Source organism: Cataglyphis hispanica, chromosome 12, assembly GCF_021464435.1.
Source record: "Cataglyphis hispanica isolate Lineage 1 chromosome 12, ULB_Chis1_1.0, whole genome shotgun sequence".
NCBI classification, from domain to species: domain Eukaryota; kingdom Metazoa; phylum Arthropoda; class Insecta; order Hymenoptera; family Formicidae; genus Cataglyphis; species Cataglyphis hispanica.
Genome location: NC_065965.1, coordinates 1,273,209 through 1,299,708, shown reverse-complemented (window position 1 = coordinate 1,299,708; position 26,500 = coordinate 1,273,209). Strand labels below are relative to the sequence as shown.

The 26,500-nt window shown below is 35.0% G+C and overlaps 1 protein-coding gene across 1 annotated transcript in view; it reads left to right on the top strand.

Annotated features, from left to right (window-relative positions):
* Positions 1-1,025: 1,025 nt before the first annotated feature.
* LOC126853359 (discoidin domain-containing receptor 2-like) overlaps positions 1,026-26,500 on the top strand; it is a 73,206-nt gene continuing 47,731 nt past the window's right edge. The window contains exon 1 of the mRNA XM_050599011.1: positions 1,026-1,412. The gene's annotated coding sequence lies outside the window, so the exon portion shown is untranslated. The remainder of the gene's footprint in view (positions 1,413-26,500) is intronic.

Below are 26,500 nucleotides of genomic sequence, written 5' to 3'. Positions count from 1 at the left end.
CTGAATTGGTATCCTGGTAATGCTTAATATTAAATAATATTACAGTACTAAAACATATACACACATTGTGCATATTTTCAATATTTTTTAAATAAATGTTGGTGAATAAAATAACATTTATTATATTACAATGTTTTTTTAAATATATTTATGATAAATATTAATATAAACCACACAATTCATTTGATCATAATAATTAAATAAAGCAAATAATAGAATATATAAAATATATAAAAATCAATATCAAATTTTCACAAAATTACTTGCATAAATTCCTGCATTTTATTTTAATAAACAGAAAAAAAAACCAATAATAATTTACATACATGTATTTTCTTAATCAATGTATAATTAAATTCCTTTTCAGTTAGATAAAAAATCCCTCACAAAAAAAAGTAATAAAAAAGCAATTTATTTTGCAAAAATATCTTTACAATGTTTCGAAAATAATACGATAATATTGAATAATGGCAAAACAAAAAGATTATAATTCCATGAAATATGGAATAAGCACGATACACGGATTATCATTTATCATTATCTGGAATCGTCATGACAGAATAAGAATCGTAATCGATATAAAATTGAAAAAAAAAAAACCTATAAATATTTTTTCGTATCAAAACACTCTCTCAACGAGTTAGTGGCTGCTGTGCGTGCATAGTCAGCCACGCGGCCGAATCACTTATGCGGCTGTTATCTTTATCTGCTCCGACATAACCAGCAGCAGGCCAGGCTCGGGGCCGGAGCTTACCCTAGCGCTTACTACTCGGAGTAGTCACTGGATGTAAGCGTCCAGCCCGTTCGCTTTAGCATGATACCGCACATAGGCTGGACTGCTTCGTTGCTCTCCTTCTTTCTTGTTGATCTTCCCGTTTCTCGATTCACCTGCTCTCACGCCACAAGCCGTCCCGTCCCTACTACGCTCCACAGTGCTCTACCCCCTCCCCTCCCGCCCGTATTCCTTCCCCCTCTACCGAAATCGATGCTACTCGCGGATCGCGAGTTCAGTCTGCGACTGGCAACCGCGCGTATAACATCGTTTCTTCCTTTTCCTTTCCTCTCGCTCTTTTACCCCTCGCATTTGCTCCTCGCGTATCTATATCACGCGAGTTTGGAAAAACATTGAGAGAGAAAAAGCGAGAAACTCAATCGATGAAGCGCGTCTTGTGTACCAAATAGGACTTTCGAGAAGAGAGAAAGAGAGAGAGAGAGAGAGAGAGAGAAAAGGTGGAAGATAAGGTGGATATAAGATGAGAGCCGATGTCGTGTCGACGATGAATTTCTGCAATCAGATGTTTCACTGTTGCATCTTTCCGGAGCAATCTTGAGGAGGTTGGATGTTGGATGAACGCGCTGTCGCAAGGAATAACAACGCGCTCCGTTTCTACGCCGGCAGAACTGCTGATTCGGTGAGTAAAAATTGATAATGTCTCTTGAAATTTCAATTCATTTTTGATATACGGTATCAAAGGAATATTGTAAATTACGCTTTCGCGACTCGGCACGCAAAAAATAAATAAATTGTTGTGAAGAACAACTGATATCGCTACGAGTGTCTTATAACATATACAAACGCTTATCAATTCCAACAATATTTTATATATTGTATATATATTTTTTATATCTTGTTTATATTTTTGTCATGTAAACGTTAAACTATCGGTAAACATTGTTTACGATACTCGCGCAGATTTATACGCTCTTTGATTCTTACATTGTCACGTCCAGATAGGATCATATTTCTTTTGTTTAAATAAAATAAGCTCCGTTATAATTTTAAATAAATTTTGTAGAAATACAAAATATATACATTAGCTCATACAAATACAGAGAACGATTAAAAAATAACCATATATTACCAAAGAAAGAAAAAAGATTGCCACATCGTTTATATGAAGCAATATCCGTCGCAAGTAGTCGAATGTGCGATTGGTCAGCCCTTGGTCGGCTTTACCGTGGACATCTCAGTGACAGTTTCCATTAGGGCGAACCGATAATACCCCCGACAAGTCTTGCCCATGGTGGTTTCTCTCGCGCGTTCTACCGCAAGAAATTTCATTCCTCTGTCACCCCCGTATATACACCCCGACATCCTCAAATTCTCTCTCTCTCTCTCTCTCTCTTTCTTTCTCCCTCCCCCTCACTCTTTATCTCTCTCTTCCTTTTTTTCTTTTCACTCTCTCTTCTTAATCGCGATCTCCGCACGACGACGCGTTCTTCGCGAATACGGTCGTACATGCACGGACATACGCGACCCGCCGGAACTTTGTTAATTAATTGCTTCGGAAATATAATCCACGTCGAGTGTAACTAATCAGCGAGAAACTCAGTCGGACGTTGACGGGCATGTTTGCTGCACCTATCACGTAGCGGGATGGAAATGTAATTTGCCAGGATAGAGTTAGCCCCGTTGAATGCCGCGGCCAACCTTCAGCCACCCGTCCCTTTCCCCCCCTCCCCTCCTCCCGCCATTCTCTTCCACCCTCCCCTCACCCTTCGATGCCAGTCCCGCTTCGAGCTCGAAGCCCTCCCTCCCCCTCTCCCCCCTCGTGCCGCTCATTGATCGCTATTCTGGATTTCGCATGTAAGGATCCAACAGAGCAATCTGTTGTGGAAATACGGTTCTGCACGCGTTCGCCTATCAGTCTCTATTTCGACGAGGGTTGCGCGTATCAGTTAGCAAAGTTACATGTATACGTTGTGTTTCGTGCTTCGTGTCGACCTGACAATGTGCGTTTCAAAAATCACGTTTTCTTCCCGAGATATTAAGCGAGTTATGTAGACGAGTTGTTTTAAGCCTAGTGAGTCGTCTTTCACATCAACACATTCTTTAATCTGGAATCGATTTTTTTTTTTTTTTAATCGAGAAATATCATTATTTATTATTGGTAAGGACTATTGAACTTCAACGATTTTAATGTATTAAAATATTTTCTTTCAAATAAAATTCTAAAATTAAAAATCCGTGTAAATAAATTTTGTCTGAAGTTTAATATACAAATTTACTTTTCAATGTGATTTTCTTTTTGATGTTTGTAATTTTATGTGAAGTTTACTTCTTGGAAAGTATTTATTTTCGACTCATAACTATTTACTTTTGATTTTTTTTTTAATTGGCTTTAAATTAATTACCATAAAAACTATAAATAAATGATAGGAAAAAATGTGAGGAGAGAGTTTTAAGATTCTAACTTATTATTCCACACACATATCTAAAATGTATAATAGCCTAGGATATAAAGTGATGTGCTAATTAATAAAAACATAATTCAGATTCAACATATATTTGATCTAACAATGATTTATATGTATTATATTATAAATCTCAAAATACTAAATTAAAGTTTATTTATAACATGGAGAATTTAATGATATGTCATGCAAAGAGATAATTAAAATTGCCAACTGTTGCGGATCTGTTACAATTCACATAAATGCAACGGATATACGTGCTAATATTCATTTAAAATTCAACAGCACGCGTATTAATTACGCACATAATTAGCTCTCTTATGAAGATTCTTTCGCTTCCAGCGGGATCATTTCCGCGTATCAATCAATATTAATTCAGACCGAGCTTCATCAACTTCGGTAATGAAATCGACCTTGTTAATGTCGCGAAATATAAAATTCAAAAAAGTTTTTCATCACGACAAAACAAACCCTGAGATATCGCGATTCATAATAACAAGGGAAAAATATCCAGACTAAATCCCGAATAAATGTAAGCAAAAAATAACTAGCATTGAGCGATGAGAAGTAATCGGACGTGCGTATAGAATAACGTAAAGGGGGTGGAGAGGCGAGGGGGGAGGAATGCGGAGTTTCGAGGATTACATGGAAACGGTTTCAGTGTCGGATATGTCGACGAATTCGCCGGCTGGTTAAGCCAGCAGTTACGATTAAAAGCCGCGGACTTGCATCGTATCGTCCATTCGCGTATGTATATACAGATATATAGCGAGTTTTCTCGGACTATAAATTATTTGACACCAAAATACGCGAGGAAAATACAAACGAAGATTGCGGGGCTATAAATTTACTCGATAATATAATGACACGTAAAAATATTATTACGCGCGCACATATGTATTGTCCTTTAGTCTCGACGGGTATCTAGGGACGAGTGAAACGAAGGGGCGATCAAGATGTCGCGTTTACGACGCGAAGAATAAAAGGCACTTCCGAAACAGGTGGACTTGAACACGATATTAAATTGCGACATTTGTATACCCGTGACTGTACATATGTCTGGCCTCAGTATGCGGTATGCGCTATGGCTGTGCGGTACGGTAATACAAATAGGGGTTGCTCTCGGGCGCGACGCCTGTAGCTTCACGCATCGCTTACTCATTGCTGAACATCCCCCAGTCTGTAGTTGGTGCCGCTCTTGGGACACGCGAAATTTACTTTAGCCGCGAGCGAAACTTGAAAGCGGGGACACCGTCTACCGCGGCAAATAGCCTTTCAATCCGTGTCATGGAGTCAGCAACGTATCCTGAGTATCAATGTATGTCGCGCGTATGTAAACGGCGGCGCGCACACATCGATGGCGTTTAATGCCAATGTCACGCCACAGAATGCACAAAGTTTTAAGCTTGTTTCGAATTGCAATTTATTGTCGTGTATAGCCGCGAATTGCGGCTGATGTGGTCTATTTAGCGAGTCAAGAAGCGGGTTCTTATTGAAGGTCGCGTGTGGCGATATTGAAGCAAGCTATATTTTAAAATCTTTTACTTGCATAAAATAAAACGTTGTGCGATTGAATAATCGATTTTATTATTGTTATTAATTATATTATTTATTTTGTACATCTGATATTTTTTTTTTTGTTTTAATGTATATAGATATAGATGCATCGCATTTGGGACTGATTGCATAGTTTAATATCGAGTTTTAAACTAAATTTATTTTAACACGTAACTGTCAGAGTTGCGTTATACGAGGATACAACGATAACATAATGCCCCGTACAGCGGAATTGCTTTAAAAAAACTAGGTCATGTGTTGCTACACGTTTATTCATATTTTCCTGCATAAATACATCTCGCATATGAGAAAACGTGCAAAATTGTTTTTTCTCTTTTTTTTTTTTTTTTTGTTATACGGCAAACATTTCCTCTTTTTTTGTGAATAGATATTATTTTGTGGAAAAAAAAGGCAATTCGGCAATTATACGGCATGATGTGCGTTTTATCGCACATATTGCTCGTTTTATTGATGTAATCGCACTCGGCCAATTATCCGGATATTGTTTGCTATAGACATTAATTGAAAAATTGAAAGGTATATACAATGATAGAAATGCAATAATTATCTCATTATGCACACTTTTATCCATGATATATTTTTTTTTAATTAATTTGCAATTTGTGAAAATTTTTGCGAATGAGCATGTTTGCAAGCTAAACAAGATTAATACTTGTTGTATTTTCCTTGAGCATTATTGACGGATTGAAAAAGCAAAGTTATCTAGTATAGAATTTCAGGCATTCAAACGATGATTGATTACGATGCCATAGTTTTTTTTTTTTAATCTCGCTGTTATTTAATTATTTTCTCGAAGTGTTATACTCACACGTGAAGTAAATTTGTGCACGTGCCAATTGGGTTTTGCAGAAATAACGACGCACGCCATCTGTTGCGTCCATCGATTTGCAATGCTTGACGATCATTACTGACGAGGCATGTGGAATTGATTGTAGTCGTAAATAAAATTCAATATATCGTCAAGACACGGCGACGACGTTTGTTAATCGCCTACAATCGATGTAGCAAAATCAATTTTGTCGAATTCCATTCGCCGTCATTTCATTCCGCATATAATTCCCGACGCCTTTATTTTAGCCAAAACAACAATCAACAAGAAACGTCCGCAATAGCTCACGATTAAAACGTGTAAATAACTGCGTAAATAAATACTGACCAGCTCGTGACTCGTATGCTCTGCCAGTCTGACAAACACGGTCCCTAACTACTGCGATAACTAGCGTAGTTCATTTCGTTTGAGCGTAAATATCCAAGTATTGTGCTTACTAACATAAACATTGCGGAACATTGCGTTCGATCCCTAATTATTAATAGTGCCTTTTAACATCGACCATGCGTTAGGATTATTATTTTCATTGTACAAAAGTTCTACAACACCTATTATAAACCGATTATGCTATTAATCGTTGAATTAATGCCTTAAACCAAGTTAAACATTTTAATTATGGTAATAAGTGTAACGGGAATGGGAAAAAAGAATAGAGAGAAAAAGAATAGTAATCTAAATGTTTTCATTATTAAAAAGAAAGGTTGTTATATTTAATCATAATTGAATAGAATCGTTAAATTGCAATACAGAAATTTTAATTTTTTTGTTGCTTAAAAAAATATAATTGTTTAAGCTATTAACCACATAAAATTGCGGTCCTATCTAAGAGCATGAGAAAGCTAAATATAATACCCATTACACGTAATGCGACTTAGGGATTATTCGTATATGAAGTCAGATGATTAAGTTTTAAGTAGCTTGACATGCCCAATGCGGATGATGAATAGGAAATGTTTTGTTCCCGTAGTTGATGACGATGTCGATTCTCGATTTCCGTCCATATTACTTCCTTATCCATCGATCAATGGCTTGACGATGATTAGTTCGACTCTCAAGTCATTAGTGCGCTTCGAGGCAACAAGCAGTCGTGCTTTTCCATTATTCGCAACACGTACGTAAGCTCCCTTGGTTTTCATGGTTTTCATTTTCCGACCTATTCATTGCTATTTTCTTAGTTCTCATCTGAAGTTTAGTGCAAGAAGATTAGATCGCTGAAAATTAACAAACTCCCATCATTGCTTATTATCTCACCAATAAATTCATTATATATACCAGTATCTTTTAAATACTGTTATATTATGCGTTATATTTGCGTGTCCAATTTGTATATTTAATAATTTAGCCAGTTTTACAATTAAATGGTTTTTAAAATTTAAAACGCAACATTGTGATCTTCTTTTTCATCTTCATTTATTTATATTGTAAATTAATTAAAATTGAATAGTTTAATTAGTAAAACTCAATATTATAGATAATTAGTAAAATATAATATAATAATTAATAAAGTTAATTTTATTTCTTATTTCAACTTTCTAATTTTTCTACGTGAAGACATTAAATTTAATTTTTAATAATTAATAAGTCACAATTATTAAAAATGTCTCACAAATGTAATAATAACACAAGAATAATTTATTAAACGAGTCAGCGTACGGTGCATGCAAAGGCGAGTTTGACCAGCAAGATTATAGCTAGATAGATGGATCTAACTTGCTCTGCGCCCGACAGATAAAGCCTTTGTTCAAGAGGTCAGACTTTGGAAAACTGTCTTATCGATGTACGTGTACTGTAATAAGGGTTCAAGATCCGTTAGAAGCCCGCGCCGAGGTTGTTAAACTTCCAAGCTTGCGAACTAAAAGCGCCCGTCTGTCTTAAAGCTGTTCCACGATACTAGACTATCATTCGACTCTCTTGTAGATCAGCGGGATGTTCCAGTAAAATGACCTGCGGAATTAGAATCCGTCTCTTATCTACGTAATCATTATCTATGTAATGCACGCACATTGCATTTGATGTTAACTGGTCGCGTTAACATGATTGCCTTTATACAAGAATTATAACGAGCGCTTGTTATACGGATCGCGGATCGTCTCGATAAACGTGACTTAAAGCGAGACAATAATCAGTGACATAATGCAAAACGTATAATAATCGTGACAATTTGAACGGACAACTGCCGAGCATCGATATACTTATAACAAGACGAGCTTCCGTTGCATGGAAGGAATCACCTCGTGCTCCACTTTCCGCTTAAGTTGCAAGCTCTGTGTAGGATGAATCGAGTAATAGCGGCTTAAGGCAGGCTTCGGAGAATGTCGAACTTCCGTACTTGGGGCCGGTGATCGTCTGCCTCGTTAAAGTCGTACGACGTTATCCCCGATATCCACTTATGTCGGAAATCGTAATGGCACCTCGCAACCGCAAAACAGTCCGCGAACTCGCACGTCGACGCGCAAAACTCGCCAGAGAGAGAGAAAGAGAGAGAGAGAGAGAGAGAGAGAGAGAGAGAGAATCAAGCCTCTGCTAAATTCAATATAAATGTTTTATATAGCTGTCATGCAGAGTTGCTTGTGTAAGCAGAAAAATATCGCTCGCGATTATTTTCAACGGGCAAAATTTCATCAAGTGGGTATTCACTATCTATGTTTATATAAGTTATTTATTTTAAAAAACGATATAGAAAGAGGGAGAGAGGAAGTTGAATTTTTCAAACTCTTGTTAAAATCCACATATCCATTTAAATCAACAACGATATTCGAAAATTATAACATTTTAAAGTTCTACACTTATATATACAATCTCACTTCCAATATGATCTATTATTTTAGCGCATTCGTGAAAAATATATCGCACTTAATGAAAAATACTCTTACAATACATTTATATTGTTTTAAATGAGCTTTCGCCGGTTCTATCTCGGCGTAAATCTTCTCGAGTGGTCAAATACTATTCGGTCATCGATAATACGCGTTCCTTAATAACGGCTTAAAACCGACTTCGAAGCTCACTCAAGAGTACTAAAGTTCTCTCCTTGTCGACTCACCTCGATCGTTAGACTGCTCACGATATTATCCGAGTGTCTATTATACGTTAAGATTCTTACACCCCACGTAACAATTAAACGAGCAATCACTAGATGATTTCCTGATTTCCAAACGCCGTCAGAGCTTAAATCTTTATCTTATGTATAAGTTTAAATCTCTCTCTATTTTAATATTTTAATATTAATTATTTATTTATTTATTTATAAGATTTATTTATTTATAAGATTATTTATTTATAAGATTCTCAATGATGGCTTTGATGCAATATTGAAGATATATTTTTATAATAACTTTAATCTTTTTAAATTAATTATAAAATATTTAAATAATATTTTGCTGACAAAATTCTATTGATTTTAAATTTAAAGAAATTTTTATTAATTCTTTTATATATTATTAATTTTATTTAAAATATTTTACTTAATATTTACTGATTGTTAATATATATATGAATTACTACTATTGTAATGAAAAACATAAATAGAAAAACTCTCTCTTAGATATATTCAGGATAGAATATTTATAATGTCAAATACTTTGCAAGCATTTCACTCATCAACTGTGTTTGAACAATGTCTGCTTTCAATTAGATGTAGAATAGCCTAGTTAAATTGCTTTCTAACACGTAGATACAACCGTGCATTTACTTTCAAGCAAGATGTTAAAGTGGCATAAAGAATCATTTCCTTCTATTGCTTGCGTACATTGACACTTGTGAATGCACTTGTTAATCTGATCTCACCAACGTTCAATTCCTCATTATTTTTCAACAGTTTGATTCTATTTGTAGACATATAAAGTATATAGAGTAGTATATGAAATATATATGAAGTCACAAAAAAAGGAAAAGAGAGACAAAAAATTTGGAGAAGCAATCGTATTGAATACAATGACATAATTAAAAATAACAGTTCCACATTTGTGAATTTGTTATTTGATGGTCATCATATAAGCAATAATATTATTTTACGACAAAATTTACATTTATTAAATTTAATTCTAACTTTTAAACATTTTTTTTGTATAACATTTTGTATATTTTAATTTAATATATTTTAATATTAAAAATGTTATATATAGATAAATATTATAGATAAATTATATTTTAATATTAAAAAATTAAACAAAATATAAAGTTTAAATTTGATATATTATATCTGGCGCATATTATATTTACACCCATATATAGACATATACACACACATATGCATAGACAGTAAAGAATTTAATTCATATAAAACAATTTTTGATTTAATGTTCAAAATTACGCATAAATATTTATATTAAATATATTTATAACACTTCTATTCAATATTATATAATAACATTTATTCTTTCTTTCATTCGATTAATATTATTAATTAAACGTATGGAAACAAAATGTTTAAAATTACATATTTATTTTTATTAATTTCTCGAATATATGTATATTTGATAGATAGAAAAAAGATGTGAAATAAGTATAATAATTCTAAAAGTCTATGTATTACGTAATAACAATTTTCGTAATGATAACGTTACACAATCGATAGCATATATTTATATGCGGTAATGATATTATATAAATAATTCTCAGCTGCCAGCTATAATGTAATAAATTAATTAGTCGGTGCGAGGTGGATGAGCAAAGGATAAAGGCCTTCCTCATAAGTTTAATGGGCAATGACGCGCGATAAGATTATCGGAATAATGTAACGTGAAATTGCATTAAATTTAACTCGATATTCCTCGTGCTGAAAAATGCTTGAATCATATCGTGGTGAATCGCGCAACGCTAATGCCCCTTTTTCCCCATCCCCTCTGGAAACTCGGCGCAAGGAAATATTTCACGGCTGACGCGAAAGTATTGGTCGGCGGAACTTAATTTTATTAGCAATCTAGAGAGAATACGCTGCGCCGGCAAAAAACGCTCACGCAGCCGCGGAAATCGGCGGGCATGAATCTGCATTAACTAAACGCCGAAGTCGATTTAATTTTAGTTACGAGTGCAAAATAATTGTTTTCGTTGAGGATAGAGAGATAAAATCCATACCTGAAACACATAATTTTTTCGTCCCGAAAACGAGAAAGGAAAAGTAAAGAGTAAATGTGTCATATGAATTGTACAACACTTTCTTGCCTTTGCAAAATTTTATCTCTATTTAAACTTCTTCCTATAACATGCGGAATATCGGGTAAAAAAAAAAAAAATAATGATATATATATAAAACTTGAAGAATATTATTTTTTGCTAACGCAAATTAAATTTTTATAATCGGTTTATTTTATGTTTTCGAATTTAACTTGCGGTATAGAAATATTTTATCATCAGCTATTAGTGCCATTAACATAAAGTCCATAAAGAGTCCGTAATTTTCCACTAAATGCTTATTTAGCATTTTGCTTCAGCTTTTTGATTTTTGCCTTAAAATAGATCTTTAGACTATTAATATAATGCGCTTATAAAAGTTTCTGCACATCTTATGAATCGTTTATATCAACAGTTGGCTTTTGCGACAGGATCTTATTAGAGATTCTTTTTTATGTAGCTATAGTAAGAATAAATAATCATTCAAAATGGCGGTTTCTTGGCAAAATAGAAAATACATTTAAGTATGTCGGTACTGCACTGCAAACAGTATGAAGTCTCATTGAGAAGACTTAATTAGTGGCTAATTTTTCAGTGAAATCTTACTTTATAATTAATAAAATACATACACACGTAAAATGGAAGAACAAAGTGTGAGTTCTTTCACTGAAAATCAGAGAAATACTCATTGATCTTTGATGAAATCTTATCACTATTTTAATTAATAACATTTTCAAAGAGTAGAGAATGTATCCGAATGTTTGCGGCTAAAATTCAATGATTAAGTGAAAATTAGCTAATTAGACTCGATATCGGTATCATGAATCGAGATAGTAACAAACTGTAATATATGACACGATCACCTTGGTAAAGTAAACCGTCTTCGATGTTATATAATCCTCGAGACGTTTCTCGAGCAGGTTTTTCGTAAAATCTCGCGCGAAACGTTCGTACCTATATAGGGGGCAGAAGCCAGCCTCGGTTGCTCCTTCGAATTCTTCACGCCCAAAGAAGATGGATCTGATATCATCCTCGGGCAATCACGCCGGGGTGGCGCGAAATCTGCAGCGGCCTTATCGGCACCAATATCAAACTCCGAGGTCAAAGAATCACGATACCGGATACGATCGATCGCGGACTGGCAATCGGAAACAATCTGATAAAATAGTAAAACATAAAAGTTGAATGTTGAATGAAATCCTTCGATCGGACTTTGTGCCTGGATGGATGCGCTCTAATACAATCATGACGGCATTCAGGATATAAAAATGTTATCGAGTATCATATATTATCTATCACCTAGATAGTTTTATCTTTTATGTATCATAGAACAGACGATATAGAATAAAGAATATAGTACGATATAGAATGAAGACTATATATATATACGCATGCGTATATAAAAATTTTTATCCGGTCTTAGCGGTAAGATATTATATCCGTGTGTTTAAAATGCAAAATTTTTCTCATATTTTTTTTTCAACTATCTACGAGCGCTTGTATTATTCCAATGATTAAATTTGCCATCAAAAAGGAGTGCAATAAGCGGCGATGCAAACAGTACGAATAAAAAAAAACCTATCACTGTACTTAATGTAATTAAGGAAGATGCTTAAAAAAATTAGTCTTATTTTTCGCTGTAGAAAACGAAAAATACTTTTTTAGGTTGAATGATTTAAGCAGCCGCTTTTAAAATGGAGCGCATTGAACCCATTTTACTTTAACCCACGGCCGATCGATGTTCGGCGAAATCGTATCCGAATAGCTTATCGAGCTCGCGGAGCAACAATTGTTCGAAAAGAACCGTGCATCGAACAAATATTGCCTTATAGAAAAATACTATTTCACTTTTGAAGAAGCCAGAATAGATCTTTTTCAAAATAAAATTTTCACTCTAAAAAGCAGCCTTGCTATTTATATCAATGAAAAAGGGAGGAAAAAATCAATGAACTGAAAACGTCTTTTTAAAATATCGGAATGCACATAAAATAAATTTCGTAAAATTCGTGCGCTTTTGAAACATCTCTTTCATTACTGGCGATATTTTATCGACAAGAACAAAATCCTACTTCATGCAGGATCAATTCGAAAGCTCCGATAAATTTTGTAGAAAAAAGCAGACGGTCTAATTGGCTGGAAAGAAACATAGATTCGATCGCACGTTGCGCATTTTTTTTTGACGTGCAAACTGGACGGACAATGGCATGCTAAGCCGCGTCTATACGTGCGTTACTTTCTCTGGCGCATACTAGCGTTGTGGATTATCCCTGCTGCGAAAAGTAACACGAAGGTAATTTGATGTCTCGCAACGTCGCTTAATCCGACATGGACGATGACGAGGAGCGTCGCGCCTCTTACAGGAGTTCAAGCGACACTTTAGGCGAATTTAACATTTGGAGAAGTTCCCCAAACTTTAAATTCGATGTACCGTTACTAGTATCCGCCCGAGAAAATGTAATAATATGCAACGAATAATGAAATTCCCCCAACCAGCCGCCTGACACAAACTGCCGCCCATAGTATCACAGCGGTGATATAAATATTCTCAAATTCCTTCCCAAGGACGATGTAAAAAAAAAAAGGAAAACTTATATCACACATAATTATGCTGCCGTAATATAATATAAGAAATAATATCACACACAAATGCATTTATAATAGGTACGATAAAGAAATTAAAAGCAAATTTCATCATAAAACAATCTTGAAACAAAATTGCCCTCTCTTTCTTTTTTTCTCTATATGAAAACTAAACGATATATAATGCAAAATAAATAATATATATTACGACTAGAAAGCCAGCTTATTTAAAAATCTTTAAATCGCTTAATAAGCAATTTAATAGATAATAAATGTAGCTTAAGCAATTAATTCTAATTTTTGTGTTAACAAACGAATTTATGTGTGAAAGTTTCAATTGCATATCATTGAATTAATTAAAGGGAAAGTTGATGCCAGCACAAAAATAGGAAGTCAACAATCTAAAACTGTCTAACTGTTTTCACCAAGTACGTGAATTTGACATATCGGCGAAGCGACGATGATGTCAAAACTTTAAATTTAATATACATCTGTCTCGCCCGACTACTTTATACGATCGCAGATAATAAAAATAATTCTGCAAATGGATGTTTGAGTGGAAAATAAGATCCCAGAGATGTGGCTATGATCTCTATCTATATAAAGTAATAATATATTTCATATAAAAAACTTAAAATTAATTGGCAATATTAATACAAACTTTTGACACAATGCACTTTTATGTTTTATTAATTTGAATTGAAAGCAGAATTATAATATATACCAAGATTACAGGCAATGTAATCTTAATAAATATATAATAATATGAAGAAATTGCTCAGTAATTAATAGTATTCAAAATTAAAAGCACACATATTTTTTTTGTGTAAATTTTATTTTGCACTTTCAAACTTTGATTAAAATTTTTGACAAATAAATGCGTGTCTCAAATAATTTTCCATTTACAGAATTAATGACAAAAATAACGACTAACAACGAGGAAGCTTATATGAAATAGTTATCGCACGCAGGGTAGGTAACGCGGAAACTGACGGAGTACTAATTCGATGTTTCATAGCAGCTCTAATCTGACGGAAGGAAGAGCCGTCGCGCCTTCCGGGTGTTAAGCGCCAGTTAGACGTACTTAACATCCGTGGGACTACTCGTCGAAACTTTAAACTCGATTTCAACCGCGCTAGTCACCGCGAAATTTGTTCGCCGATCGTCTTTCGACTAACTCGGGTTCCACTGGCGTGATAACGATCGATTGCCGAGGTTTCTCGTTTACGTGGATTTCTCGGGAAACGTAAATTTCCTCCTGTTTATATAACAGCATTACGTAACAAATTACTGCATAATCATGTTATTTTTATAAATAATCGTATAATTAAAATAAGCAAAAATAATGATATCTATCCCAATGAAAATCCGTTTTTTATAATACTACGTTTATTTTCAAAATAATTTGCATTTATAATTACGTACACGTAATATAACATTACTATACGTACGATAATTACTTTGGAAATACAAAGAAAATGCGCTTGTGCATATGCGGCTACATGATGCATTGGATTAATTATACGTAGATGAAATAATATAGTCTATAATATATAATATAGTCTATATTATCAGATAAAGATTTTTAATTAAATATTTCATCAACGTCACATCACTATTGAATTATATGTTTTATTTTCAAATTATTTAACAACTCATTACACATTATTAAACACTGTATTTTTAATTCAAAATATTATAAACAAATTTTTTATGTGTAATGATAATACAGGAACTTAATCGCATCAACATGATACGAATTAAAAGGGAAATTATGACATAAGTACGCATACATATATGAGATATTTCTAATCATTTACTAGAAGATTTCTGTTTTTTTTTTTTTTTTCTCGATACTATGCCGCTAATCATTTATCCGAGGAAATTTCAAACGATTAAGCGTCTGTAAGTGACGGGCACAAATTGAGATCCATATTTAGAGGCGCATAACTCCCGTGAGATTAATCATCCGCGCACGGACGTGGAAACGCTGGAAAAGTGCGTGGGGAAAAGTAAATAGTCATAACGGGATACTTTGTACGAATTACGCGGCTTCTGACGTGAACTAATGGCACTGGCAAGCGCCGAACCATGCAGACCCTTCCGCCTCAACACCGGCGTATACCGCCTTTTCTTCCTCGGTTTTAATCTCGTACACCCATAATGACGTCTGCAAAGACGTAATGTTCATTACTACCATGGAGGAAAATACTTTCAAAGTCGGCACTTTTAGAAGCGATACCGCGAGAAAAATGCGCGAAAATACTTATCTCCTCGGAGAGAACTCCACGACTTGCCTTCCTCTCTCAATCGTAATCTCGTAAGACGTAAGGTGTCTGGCTCTTGCAAGGCGCCTTGATTATCACTCTGAGAATTTCACTTTTTGATACAGATACTATCAGCGGCATGATAATTATCAATTATTGGTATATGAATCTGTCAGAAGTCAAAATGATCGGTTCTATTTTTCCTAATTTCTTAATTTTTATATTTTATATATTTTATTTGTTAGAATAAATCAATATTTAAAAAAGAGGAAGATAAAATTAATTAATTTAGCTTTTCTGAGAAACTCATATATTTGTTCGATATAACTCCAAACAATATTATTACCATCTTTTTTTTAACAAACATAATATCTCGATATTTCTCATAATATTTCTTTTCATGTAAAAAAATTGATGATAAAAAGTCCACAAAGCATAACAAAAAAATACTGATTTATATGAGATTTATATAGAAAGATTACGCTATCATATTCTGTTATATTATATTTTATCTCCTTCTCTCTGTTATACTCTTTTATTTTGATGCTTTTATAATATTGTACAATTAAAAATATCTTACTAATTATTCATTTTCAAAATTGAAACGAGGGTTTCTACTAGAAGATAAATATTTTCGTTTATTACAGCCATGCCACTGACACGTGCTATTACAGTTTATACTAGCGATTAGCAAAGTAATTCCCGAAATTAATTATACCGGGCTGAAAACGGGGAATCGCGCGGCGGAGGGGAGAAGGAAGAGAAAAACATCGTGGAGGACGGGGAAAAATTAATGGCCTCGTAACGGTATAATCTGCGGTTTTTGCCGTTGCAGTTATAGGTCAGTTTTGTAATACGAACGATGGTCAATTTAAGAAAACGCGCTACGTCGAAAATCCTGCGCTTACAACCCGGTAATGTTCAAGGATTACGTTTTACTACCAAGCGTATATTTGTTGTTTATAAAAAAAAAAAAACAGAAAAGGAAAAAATTAATTAAAAAACTGTATTATGCGTATTCATAAATATAAAACAAAAACCGAAGGAAATCTTTGCCTCGGTAACGTAATAGTTGCTGCTCGCACGAGGATTCTTGCCGATTATGCTTATATAACTGACGCAACCAACGCGCGGTTCATATATACTCTTATTAACATTACTTCTGTAATTAATTACCTAGGAAAAGCAGAGTTGAAATGATGGTTAGATACATATAGCAACAATGAATTCTTCGTAGCATTGTAAAATGAAATCAAGGCAGATTTAATGTTAGATAACGTAACGTATCGGAAGAATTTTACTCTATTTTACGTTATATTATTTAATGAAATCTATAATATTTTACATTGAGAGAGAAGAAAAGAGAGGGAGTGATTGAAGAAAATGTTAAATATTCTTAAAAAAATAATATATAAAGAGCAAAAGCAAAATTCTTTCTCAAACACTCCATTGACCGAGTTTTTTAATAGAAACAACTTTTGTATACCTTTCTCGGTAGAATGAACGGCTTTCTGAAATATTGCGAAAAAACTAATGGATTTCGAACATCTTGAGAAATGGGGACAGAAACTCTTTTTAAAAAGTTTGATAAGCTGACTGGAGTTTTATAAAAATGTCAATTTATATGCAGTTTTTTTGCGAAATGTCGATATATTTCGAATAAAACTTTCCAGATGGCAAGATAAAAATAATATTTAAAATGATATAAACATCGCGAGATTATATAATTTATAAAATGTTGCTTTACATAATTACTTATCTATCTTTGTACGTATTCGTGAGAACTGAAAGGATTCCGTCTAAACTTTTCTTATATTTTTTTAAACTTGATGTAAAAATATTATAAATATGTGCACAAGAAACTGCAATAAACGAAATAATGTTACGCCATTGTTTAGGCGTGAAATATATTTATCTTCCTCCATTAGAATAAATGTAATAAATATCTTAAAGATAGTACAATTATAATAATATACTTTCTAATTCCGCAAGTGTTTCCTCTTCCCTGCCTGTTTTCTCTATATCTGAATTTCATTCTCGTAATTAATCATGGTTAGAAATATCTATGCGCCAGAGATTCCCAAATTTCATACACGTTATTCTGTAATGAGAAAATGACCATGGAATACCCGAAATAATTGGAGAAATTCCTTGTGGACTTTCGAGTAAGATTAATTACTGTATTATTATTGTTCTGACATATTTTTATTTAATTCAAACTTATGCATGTTGAGAGAGACAGTCGGAATATAATAATAAATTATTGATTATAGTTTGTATTTCTTATTTATACAGATTTATGTTATTTTGCAGATTTGAAAACTTTTTTATCGTAATGATTTTTTTATATATACGTTTCGAATATTTTTGTATTATTAATCGTAATTGACCTCTCAATGCTGAACGCAGAGCTTTATTTGAACGTATGTCGTGCACATCGAAGGGCATCGTAACACGAATTCTCTTGCCGAGACACGAATTTCAACTGATGACAATCGCACTAATTACGCACGCAAAACTCGCGAAGTCGATGAGAATCTGAAAAGAAATGTGGACATTGCGATATCAACATACTATTTCGATCGCATTGCCAACCATGATCTTTCATTTGGTCCTGTTTTTATCGCATCATTCTATCTTTGCATTATTTTGCGGAGAATAAGAAATAAAGTATGACAAAAAGAAAACTTTGGCTTTGACTATAAATAAATATACTTATATTTCTTAAATCGTAATATGCAAATAAAATATGAGAGATCGCGCACGCTTATTTGCCTAATCGAATGGAACACATTAACATAAAACTTATAAAATTTAAGGGAAAAAAGAGCAATTATGAGGTAGAGCATTTTCATTTTCGCGCAATTAGATTTTTAATTCTGTATAGTAGTAAAAAATTAATCGCATGAGGGCTTGTGACCTCGTGAATAAAATTTAAGGCGGATAGTGCGTGGATGCAAGTAAATAGGATTTGCGCGATACCATTTGCAGTACTAAAGCAATGCTTTACAAAGAGGCACAATTCATGACATTGACAAATGACGCAAGAATAGGTATTCCTGCGTTCATTGGTATCTCTTTCGCGTACCTTGTAGCACTTCGTGCTTTCCTATCATCGAATAAAGTAACGCCACCTGGAACTGAAATTTTATTAATATTCATGATACAGGAAAGGTGTACATCTGTTTATAAATTTCGAGAACATATACATTAGCAGATTTTATTTATTTATTTTTTTTATTATGCAATCTGAAACAATTAAGGAATGATGTAATGCAAAAGAGACTACATCTTTTATGCCATAAACACATACACGTGTGCAACTATTAATAAAAATGCAAAAAAAAAAAAACACATTCAGATGCTATTATAATTGCTCTTACGACATTAGAATTTTTGTTTTTTGCAAGGCGAAAGAATTTCGTAATTGGATGCGAAAAATCTGACAGAAAAATTACACGAGTAAAAATAAATAGAAGTGAATTAAGGGGATCGCTTTAACCATCATTGTGATATTCTGAAAAGAGGCGTAGGTCGTGACATTGACGAATGGAGTAGAAAAGCGCTTCTGTGCCCTTCGTTCTTTCGCTCTCTCCCTCGTTTCCTCTCGCGTCCTCTCTTCGTTTCACCATTATGCTACATAATTTAGTGCTAACGTCGCGGCGATGGTGATGGTGGTGGTGGTGGTGGTAGGTACACTACCATTGACAGTGGCAGATCACTGCCACCCTACCGTCGAGTTTAACCGCTAAGAACTGCGGCCAGGAGCGAGTCGGCGTAAGGGAGGAAACTTGAGGTCGACGGAGGAAACCTTTGATCCTGTACAACCCTCACGAACCCGATCGCTGTATTTGTATTGCTGTGAGAAGTGGGACACCGAAAAAAAGCTCCTCCTGCTCTATTTCACCCTCCACCAGTCTCGCAGCGCCACAATTGTGGGTCTGCTTTCAGCGTTTCTGCTCTCTTGATACGACTATTTCCAACCAACTTCACATTTTGTTTGTCACAAAAAGGGGATGACTCTTATCTTTCTAGGTTAATATGCTTTTTATTTATGCTTTTTTATTTATTTTAATCAAATGTAACAAGCTTGATTTCGTTGATCATTGCAGCATATATGTCATACTACAATATATATATATATATATATATATATATATATATATATATATATATATATATATATATTATTTTATATTTATTATCTTTCATAAAATATTAAAACATATTTTTTAGAGCAAATTACAAAAAAATTACAAAAAAAAAAAAAAAAAATTAAAATATTTATGATGAGCTTTGTCCGTAATGTTTTAACATGAAAATTATTAAATGCAAGAGATTAAAATATTTATCTTTTTTAATATTTTTTAATAATTAAATATTATGATCTTTCTTGCATATATGAATTTGTATTGCTGTAATTTTAAAAAAGGTTGGTATATTTTAATAATATAAAAACTTTTTGTAAAATTGCATAATTAACAAATTAAAATCATAGTTCTGTTACTATGGCCAGCATCAATATGTGGCTTTATTATTGTTGATAATATCTTTCAAGTAATCTGAAAGTATGCCATGCATTCAGTCTCAAGTATTCTAGCTAATAATCTGAAGCGTTGCACTGCTTTCAAGGAGAAAATATCATATTCATTCATATTTTATGAGAAATGAAAATTTATATCTATCGCTTATACCATGTTTTAGCGATAAAAGCAATCATCTAAAGAATGTAACCTAACAGTATATTATAAAAACATGATAAACATTAACATTCTAGCACATACTTGGATGTACTGAGCTTGACAGAACATATGGCAGATAAACAACTTTTTCTGTTTAAAGGAAATATATAAAAAGCTACCATACAAGCAAAATGCTAACATTAAAGAATTTAATTACGCGAAAAGAAATTTATTCAAACTATACTGTCATGAAAAATGTGTTTGAAATAAATTAACGCACAGATGTATCTCATCCGACCTTTAATAAATCTCCTTTAATAACTCTTTAATAAATTATATGTCTCTCTCTCTTTCTCTCTCTCTTATCAAATAACTTTTAAAAGTAAAAGAATATACATTTCTCGTCTGTTTGCGCAGAGCAACATTTTAACGTAGTTTATTAACTGATTCCGCAAGAGTTTGCTCATCCGTGTTAATCGTCATTGTATCGCTGCAACGATATGAGTAAAGGTAGAAAATATTGGCCGATTTTCAGCGGGAATATTTAGTGGTCCTACAACCGCTTACCCCGAAGTTTCCTCGCAGTTTGGGGTTGTGGCTGATACTTTATCGTGTAACAAATGGCAGTCCGATCGTACGTAAACATTTCAACCTCCCATGCCGCAGAATTGATAGTGTTACAGAATATCGCGGTCGCAGCTGCGCTCTTCGCCTCTCGAGATACGGAATTAATAGAGCGGCACGTAGCGAAGTATTCATCGAACCATACTAACTCACTACATTCTCTTCCCGCGCTTCTTCTCTGTCCGCGTGCACCACGTCGAAAAACCTTAATTTATACACGTGTCAAAAGATCAAATGTCTCTATTCCCCTTTTTCCTTTTCTCTCCCTTATATAAGTCTCTTTAATAGAAAATATATCTTATTTCTCGTGTAGACTGAAAATTGGATAACTCGGTGAAGCTGGCTTTGAGCGCGCGCGCGCGTGCACGAGCACCGAATACTCGCAACTTCGTATTTTGATCGTAGAAGGTAACACGATTTACGTTACTTCCGCAACACTTAGTTAACTGCCTTTACGTGACTTTCTGCAGCGTCGAACGACTTAAATCCCGGCTTCCCAATAGGATTTATTAATTATATCAGAGTCGCGATATCACGGTCATGCTCGCCCAGCGAAACGAAGATTTTCCTCGTGCGGATATTGCTGCTGTTGCTGCGATGAACGCGGAGAACGTTGACCGAGCAGCGAGTCGATCGCTCCTTCACCCTTTTCCTTCATATTCCTCTATGGCGGCGGATAATGTAATGCACGGTATACTAGGGGACCGCACTTACGCGTTCACGCGTGCAAGCGAGAAACAAGAAGCGGCGCCGAACCGATTTGCTCGATCGAATGTAAACAATGTTCAATAGACGTGGCTCGTCGTCGCTTCCTGCCGCCGTCCTGCTCGTCATTGTCGTCGACGATTATGCAGCCCCTCTTCGGTGTGCACTTCTCTACCTTTTCAGTGCAGCTCATCTGTGAAAGCAGGAAAAGAGGACGAAACGACGTCCAATAGTCAAAGTCGCATTTGCCAAATAATCGCCCGTTTCAACGGGGAGAAGCTCGGAACGTTTATCATTATTTGACGTAATAGGAGAATACATTTTTTGCGAATAGCTGGATATTTATATTTCGTTTAATTTTATCATTATAATTTATCGAATTATATTCTCGAATTAACTTGACATAATTATTATTAATTATCCCGCATCAAAATGCGTGTGAACAATTAAATTAAATGTTTTCTTATAATAAGAAAAGTCGCATGATCCACAAAAAATTATAGAGTTTATTTAAATTCACGGTATAATGCGTGTGGCGTTTGTCTCCAGAAAGAATAGTCGGTAACATTTTTGAAATACATTATTTAAAATCGCAATACTCGTGTATACCTGCAGTTGAATGTATTCGAGCAACTACGAGAGTTTCGACGAAAAGTTCTTGAAGGCAGAAGAATGTGATGGAACATTGATGGAAAGGAAAAAGCACGAGAGAACGAAAAAAGAGAACGATACAAGGGAAAAAAAGGGCGAGAGAGAAAGAGAGAGAGAGAGGGAAAATAAATGAAAGAAAGAGGTTGGGGAGGGAAACGGTGGAAGAGAGAGAGGGATATTGGACTTTTAGCACTGAGTGGTCCTTAAAAAAAAAAGAGGCAGAGCCATATACGCGATGCCCACTTGCTGCGATGAAACGTCAGGAGCCGAAACTGCAGCTGCAACACTCGCGGGAGGGGAGAAAAAGAAGAAAACAAAAAACGTGCGCGATGTACTCGTAACTACAGCGACGATAATGCCACTCTGCGAATGCATCCAAAGAGAACTGACGAAGCGTCAGAATTTCAAAAGCCGCTTCTGACTGAAATACGTTGCGGGGAATCGCGTTCCCGTTTCTTTATATCCCCCTTCTTTTTGTGTGTGACGTTCTCCCTGTCCCATTCCTCCCCTCCCCCCCCCCGCCCTCTCATCCCTATCACTTTTTCTCTGCCGTACCCCTGTCGTACAGTACGCCCTGCCACCTGCGTCGCGCTTTTTTTCAAAGTGGAAATGCACTTACACCGTATATCCGTATGTATTCCGCGTGCGAACATATTGCATGCTCGACCGAGTGACGAAATGGACACACAAGTGAGAGGAGACGGTGGAGAGGTGCACCAGAAAGTGGTGTGTCGCTTTTATTCCCGTTCCCGTTAAATTGGAACGGATATCTCTCCGTCCATTGAATGGATTTTTGGGAAGGACCCGCGAGAAAGAAAGACGGGTTTATTGGGAGAAACCGACAAGACGAAATATTTTGCACTTGATAGTTTGACTTTTAACTTTAGCTTGATCGCGATAGATCCAGCATGCGTGTAGAGAAGATTCGCAGGAACATTGGTTCAACGGCAATCAATAGCAATTTGGAAGAGAGAGAGACAGGATTGTAAAAGCACGATCGGTAGAAGAATTCTCACTTATTTCTTCTCATTGGCGTTTGTATGTTTCATTTATTCGCGGTGCTCTCTCGAGCACGCAGCGCAGCAACACAGCTTCGTAGACAAAAATAACAACGAGCGCTATTTCACGCTCCTCACTTTTGTAGCGTTGCAACGAGTTTATTCCTTTCGCCGTGAGAATACTTCAAACATCCAGCGGAACTTAATTCTTTCTCACCCGTATACATCCAACCGTCTATAAAGAAAAATCGCACGGAAATAGTCGATGTTTTTGCGAGGATCTCACTAAGTGAGATTTCACCAGCCAACAACATGTTTCTTTTAAACTGTTGACTTATGAATAATTTGAAGAAATAAATATAGAAAGAAATAAATATTTGAAAATTATATTAAATATTTGCCAGCAGAAACGCATAACGACGAAATAAAAGCTTTAGAAAAAACCGTTAATACGATATTCGACAACTTTATACCTAAATAGTAAGAGTAGTTTGCCAGAAAAAAGCACATGATATATGTATTTATTAACTTAAGACTTAAAAAGAAAAAGACAGAAATTCTCTTTTCCTTTCAAATCACGCATACACATCGCATGCGAATAACTGATGTTCAAGACGCGCTGGAAAATTAGCAATGTAAACCATAATCGAGCATCCCTCGCAAAGCATCTTCATACTCAGACGCGTGCAAGCATTTTACATCAATAACGCTATTTGAGTCTCTTTATACCTCAAATAATTAATATCGCAATCTTCTCTTCTGCGAGCTCAAATTCTGTATCAAATCAGCTCAGTTGTTGAGATTCTTCAATGGCAGTGCAAGCGGTTCTTGTAACTACGGCAGCAGAATTTTAAACAATAGTAGGAAATGTAAAGCGCTAATTATAGCGATTACAGCTTGAAATCTATACGCTTTGACCTGAATTTCTAAAAAAATCAGAGACTCCACGGGCTCTAGATAGTCTAAGAATACTAAATGATTAAACATTCATTATATGCATAAAATATTATGTATAAAAACGCTTCTGCATAAATAATTTGCTGATTATAGCAAGGTAAAAAAAACTGTTTCTTATTTTACTATACCGAAAATAACAACAGAATAATCATCAATTTATTAGAATGCCAAGAATGTTAGTTTAAGTAAAGTTAAAAGAAAAGACGATGTCAATTTTACTTCATCTTAATTTTTATTACGTGATATAAAAAAAGATACATATAAAAGATGGAAAGATAAGGAAATTAAAGCAACTCAAAGGAAGGCAATAGCGATATTTCATAGATTGAAAGTTTGACCCTCTCTTCCACTATCTCATCCACGAGAGAATCTCCGGAGTCACCTATTAAAGTCGTAAATCGAAGATCTCGGTCAGCGTATAAAGCGACAGGGAAATTATTTCGAGATCACATATAGTCGTGCGGCATGCAAATTAATCATCGTTGCCGCGGTAAAGATTTCGAAACTAAAGGGTAATATATTTCAAAGACGCCTTCGTCGGAACCATAATTTTGAGACGCGAGGGAGCTCGGTAAGCGGCGATCCTCCTCGGACTCTCCTCATTCGCGGCCTCTGTTGCTTGCATTCGTGATTTACGTTGGCCGATGGATTACGAAAGGTAGGAGCCATAATTTCTCGCGATGGGAAGGAAGATCCAAGATATATACATACGATGAGACAGTGTTTTCGTAAAGCGCAAAGAGGAGCTAGAGGAGCAGCAAACGGGAGATGATTTAGGTTAAATAAGCGTAAAAGAGACGCTATGGAGAAAAAAAAAATATATATATATATATATATATGGCGGGAACATTTTTTTTATTTTATCATATAACGGTTGCTCGTATCGAAAAATATTGGCTCATTCGAGTAGCTAGTTGGCCGAACGCCTCTTGTTTGAATGGTAATTTACGCGTCACTTTCGATAACAATGTTAGACGTTAACGACGCGACAACGACGTTCATTGATGTTACGAGGCACAAAATAGCTTTCAAGAGCGTCTCTCATTGACGATGATAAAGATTCTTGCTCACGCTTGATCTGGCTCGAGAAGAACATGCTCTTCTCATTCTACATTATGAAGGGAAATAAAATGACCATCGTTTGTGAATAATGTTTAAAATTTTTTTTTTACTTTTTTTATTCTCTCTTTGTCTGTATCTCGTTCTTTTTACAAGTTTGTTATTTGCGCTTAATAGGAGTCTTCCTCTTGGTATTTTAAAAGCTATTATAACAGTTGAACAAGTTTATAATAAAGTAACTCCTTGGATATCGTTTTTTCGTACGAATATTTTATATAAGATAAAAGAATAAATTACAGCTATGTGTTTGATATCGTTGGCGAGCTAAAAAGACGTTATTATATATATATTTTTACTGCAACTATTTATACGCATTGACGCTGTGTTGTGTTATCCGATTCGTACATCTTCACAGCGTATATACACTGCATTAATGATTAAATGTTACTGTAGTAAATTACACGTCGCTTCCGGCAGCACTGCCAGTTTAACAGCGCAATGACACGAAACGCAACGCACGGAATATCTCGCATTATTTTTGAAATTTCTATCCCACGCGTGTATTATACGAATATAACATTCTATTACGAAGATTAATTTATCAACAATTGTTCAAATCTTTCACGCCTCGCCCAATTGTTAGGACGACTAGATACAGTGCTTTTTGAGAATAAAGATTGACGAAAGGTCTTTGTAATAAAATTAATAAATTGAAAATTTAAGGAATATATATCTCTATTAAATGATGATGCTTTTATCCGGAAATGCGCGATGATGAATATTGCTAATCGAAGAACGTGTGCGCCCTTTGGAAATATTCACAACTCGCTTTACATGTTATGAGGCGCGCACAGTCGGTGTATCTATTAATGATCGGCTTTAACGCGACCAGGGTCGCCGATGATGGCGATAAGGCACGGGGCGGTAGGGGAGCAAAGCGGGGCAAGGTGGACAAAACGCAACGGCGAAACGTGTCGCACGTGTATTTCTCGCACTTTATCGTCACCCGGCATCGAAGGGGTCGGAGGTGCCGGTGGTACACCGAGCGACCGAACGATAACGTATGCACGCCGCTTCCGACTACGCCAGTAGCAGCGGATACGCAGCGGTCAGACGTATCGGCGTCGCTGATAAGCGTCGTTCGATTCTGCTTTCCGCTGGAAAAGGCGGCGTGCACACGTGTATTTTGCCTCGTACTTTCTAAGCGCGAAGGTTTTATCGCGTGTCCTTAATAATTTATTAACCATCGCGAAAAAAGATGAA